At 34.8% G+C, this 4684-nt stretch overlaps 1 non-coding gene across 1 annotated transcript; it reads right to left on the bottom strand.

Annotated features, from left to right (window-relative positions):
* Positions 1 to 2739: 2739 nt before the first annotated feature.
* On the bottom strand, positions 2740 to 2812 carry TRNAA-UGC (transfer RNA alanine (anticodon UGC)). The gene has a single exon. It is a non-coding gene; the product is annotated as a tRNA-Ala (tRNA).
* Between the last annotated feature and the right edge of the window lie 1872 nt (positions 2813 to 4684).

Genomic DNA, 4684 nt, shown 5'->3' with positions numbered 1-4684 from the left:
TTCCTCCAACTCCATGTTTCTTTCTCAAGATTGCTTTGGCTACTTGGGGTCTTTTTGTGTTTCTATATGAATTGTAAGATTTTTGTTTCTAATTCTCTGAAGAATGCCATTGGTAGTTTGATAGAGATTGCACTGAATCTCTATCTTTCTTCCAGATTGCTTTGGGTGGTAGAGTCATTTTCACAATATTGATTCTTCCAATCCAAGAACATGGTATATTTCTCCACCTGTTTATGTCATCTTTGATTCCTTTCATCAGTGTTTTATAGTTTTCTGAGTACAAGTCTTTCCCTCCTTAGGCAGATTTATTCCTAGGTATTTTATTCTTTTTCTTGCAATGGTAAATGGGAGTGTTTCCTTAATTTCTCTCTCAGATTTTTCATTGTTGGTATATAGGAATGGCAGAGATTTCTGTGCATTAATTTTGTATCCTGAAACCTTACCAAATTCATTGATTAGCTCTAGTAGTTTTCTGGTGGCATCTTTAGGATTTTCTATGTATAGTATCATGTCATTGGCAAACAGTGACAGTTTACTTCTTCTTTTCCAATTCGTATTCCTTTTACTTCTTTTTCTTCTCTGATTGCTGTGGCTAGGACTTCCAAAACTATGTTGAATAAGAGTGGTGAGAGTGAACATCCTTGTCTTGTTCCTGATCTTAGTGGAAATGCTTTCAGTTTTTCACCATTGAGTATGATGCTTGCTATGGGTTTGTCATATATGGCCTTTATTATGTTGAGGTAGGCTCCCTCTATGCCCATTTTCTGGAGAGTTTTTATCATAAATGGATGTTGAATTTTGTCAAAAGCTTTTTCTGCATCTATTGAGATGGTCGTATGGTTTTTATTCCTTAATTTGTTAATGTGGTGTATCACATTGATTGATTTGTGTATATTGAAGACTCATTGCATCGTTGGGATAAATCCCACTTCACCATGGTGTATCATCCTTTAAATGTGCTATTGGATTCTGTTTGCCAGTATTTTGTTCAGGATTTTTGCATCTATGTTCATCAGTGATATTGGTCTATAATTTTCTTTTTTGTTATATCTTTTTCTGGTTTTGGTATCAGAGTGATGGTGGCTTTGTAGAATGAATTCGGGAGTGTTCCTCCCTCTGCAATTTTTTGGAAGAGTTTGAGGAGGATTGGTGTTAGCTCTTCTCTAAATGTTTGATAGAATTTGCCTGTGAAGCCATCTGGTCCTGGGCTTTTGTTTGTTGGAAGATATTTAATTACAGTTTCAATTTCATTACTTGTGATAGGTCTGTTTATATTTTCTAATTCTTCCTGGTTCTGTCTGGAAGAATTGTACCCTTCCAAGAATTTGTCCATTTCTTCCAGATTGTCCATTTTATTGGCATATCATTTTCTGTACTAGTCTCTTATAATCCTTTGTATTTCTGCTGTGTCAATTGTGATTTCTCCTTTTTCATTTCTAATTTTGCTGATTTGCGTCCTCTCCCTTTTTTTCTTTATGAGTCTGGCTAAAGGTTTATCAATACTGTTTATCTTCTCAAAGAACCAGTTTTTAGTTTTATTGATCTTTGCTTTTGCTTTCTTCATCTCTATTTCATTTATTTCTGCTCTAATCTTTGTGATTTCTTTCCTTCTAGTGACTTTGGGTTTTCTTTGTTCTTCTTTCTCTAGTTGTTTTAAGTGTATGGTTAGATTGCCATTTGTACTGTATTTGAGATTTTTCTTGTTTCTTGAGGTGAGATTAAATTGCTATAAACTTCCCTCTTAGAACTGCTTTTTCTACCTCCCATAGGTTTTGGGTTAAAGTGTTTTCATTGTCATTTGTTTCTATATATTTGTTCATTTCTTCTTTGATTTCTTCAGTGATCTCTTGGTTATTTAGTAGTGCACTGTTTAGCCTCCATGTATTTGTGTTTTTTACAGTTTTTTTCAGAACTTATTCATCATACAGCTGGAAGTTTGTACTCTTTGACCAGCATCTCCTCTTTCCCCCACCCACTAGTAATCACCAGTCTAGTCTCTGCTTCTATGAGTCTGGCTTTTTTAGCTTCCACATAAAAGTGAGATCATACAGTATTTATCTTTCTCTGTTAGGCTTATTTCACTTAGCATGATACCCACTGGTAGGTACATCTATACTGCCTCAAACAACAGTATGTCTTTGATATTCTTCTTTCTCATGGCTTTCCGCTGTGTGTGTGTGTGTGTGTGTGTGTGTGTGTGTGTGTATACACACGTATATCACATGTTCTTTATCTATTCATCTGTTGACAGACACATAGGCTGTTTCCATATCTTGGCTACTGTAGCTATGTTGCAATGAACATGGGAGTGCAACTATCTCTTTGAGAAAGTAATTTTATTTTCTCATGCTATCCAGAAGTATAGCTGCTAGATCATATCGTAGTTCAATTTTTACTTTTTTGGGGAACTTCCACACTGTTTTCCACAGTGGCTGAACCAATTCACATCTCCACCAAAAGTGCATGAGGGTTCTCTTTTCCACACATCCTTGCCAACACCTATGGTCTTTTTTCTTTTTGATGATAGTCATTCTAACAGGTATGAAGTGATGTCTCAAAGTGGTTTTGATTTGTGTTTCCCTGACGATTAGTGATGTTGAGCACATTTTCATGTATGTATTGGTCATTTGTGTGTCCTCTTTGGAAAATTTCCAAAAATATTTCTTTGGAAATATTCAGTTCCTCTGTCTTCTTTGTTTGTGTGTTTTTTGCCACATCATACAGCTTGTGGGATTTTAGTTCCCCGACCAGGAATTGAACCTGGGCCCTCAACAGTGCAAGTGCAGAGTCCTAACCACTGGACCGCCAGGGAATTCCCAATCTGCCCATTTTAACTGGATTTTTTGTTTGCTATTGAATTGTATGCATTCTTTACATATTTTGGATATTATCCCTTGTCAGATATATGATTTGCAAATATTTTCTTATCTCATAATTCTCTTTACCAGTTCTCTTCTCATTTTAAAATTTGCATTTTCTTAGCAAGAGTGATTCTTTTCCTTATTTTCATAATTTTTGACCATCACTGGTTTTTATTTTTCATGTTCAAGTTTTTTTGACATTTTGAATATCTTCATTTATCTTTTTTGGGGGGCAACAAAGAGGTATACGTTTTTGGCATGTATGAGGATATTTTTGGTATAATCAATCATTCTTAAAGTATAAACAAAATTATTCTGAATTTAAGGCACACATAAGGACAATCTTGAAACAATTTTAAATTGCTGCCATTGTGTATTGAGCTACATAAGTGTGTAATCAACTTGCTCATACACTACCTTGACTTATTAATACATGACATTTTGTCACTGTAACATTTGTTTTTTTTTCTGGCTGTTTCTCCATGTCAATAAAATTTTGGCGTTATTTCACCTGGAATTACCAGAAGATGTGTCAGGTATTCCAAAAGGTGACCCAATATTGTGATCTGTGACTCATAAAACAGGTTATATCATGCATAAACATACTATTTGTTCATAGTACTTCTATGTGTTTTTGTCCTATGAAACCAAGAATTCTGATCAATTTTATTTCTTTTCATTCTGATCAAAAAAGGAAAAGGTGTAATTCATCTCTAATTGTGTACTCTGTACGTTATTCTTATTTATATACTCCAGACAGGATGAAACATCCATTTTGCTTAGGTAGCACTAAGAACCAAATCCCATGCTTATAACTGTACATCCAATGACTGGAAAAATTTTTGACACAATAGCTTCTGACTTCATAAATTTCAAATTTGTATCTCCCCACTATACACATTCTTCTGGTGCCAGGTGCCATAAAACATGTTTATATCACAATAGGACCTTTGTTCCTTCACCTTCAGTCACTTCACTAGGTAAGATATAAAACTGACCATGTGGAGTATTCTTGGAAGCCCTTACTGTGTCAGAATGGATAGCAGTAAATTTATACACAGTATGACTGCAAACTACCTAAAAAAAAATCCTACTAAATCCAACAAAATGTATCCCAACTCAATTCCCCTTAGTTAGCACCAAAAATGCTCATGAACACAGTAACACCATCCAACAAAAGTATGACAGAGGAAAAGTTAAAGTGGAGACAAAGATCTTAACCCATTATGTTTAAAATACATTATTTCAACATATCTTATAATATCAAATTACCATGTAAATACATTGCTAGGATTCTTCCTAGAGTCCTTCCTAGGTCCTTGGAAAACACTTGGTATAAAAGAGGAGTCCTGTAACTTAAGCTTCATTAGCCTCATTGCAAATCCACCTCAACCAGGTATTTAGATTGACATAGTTCTAATGAATTTGTACCGTATAATCAAACTATGAGTGCTCATCAGTGATACATTTTATATTTCTGCCCTTGACAGTACTACCTGTCTTAAAGTGCCTTTAATCCAATACAAGTGGGATGAAAGCATTCATGACTAGTGGGAAGGAAATTTCATGACTACTACAGCAGTTCTGGTTCCAGATATCTTCTGAATACCCCTTCCAGCAAAACTTTTCCAGTCTATACTCCAGTAATTCACGTTCATTACCTGACTTCTAGTAACTAGAAAGGTAGTCAAGTGGATTTTAAAAGAAATAGATCAAGAGAGCTGGTTAATCAAGCATTTGCTAAACTTCCAATTAAATTATCTGTCTTAGCTGGATCACAGTTGATGATATATTAATAGATACATGGGCTGTTGCCAGCATTT

Source organism: Delphinapterus leucas, chromosome 5 (assembly GCF_059928025.1).
Source record: "Delphinapterus leucas isolate spDelLeu-1000000601 "Yukka" chromosome 5, BTC_Dleu_Yukka2, whole genome shotgun sequence".
Lineage (NCBI taxonomy): Eukaryota > Metazoa > Chordata > Mammalia > Artiodactyla > Monodontidae > Delphinapterus > Delphinapterus leucas.
The sequence above is the reverse complement of the archived record's forward strand: the minus strand, read 5'-3'. Positions and strand labels throughout refer to the sequence as shown.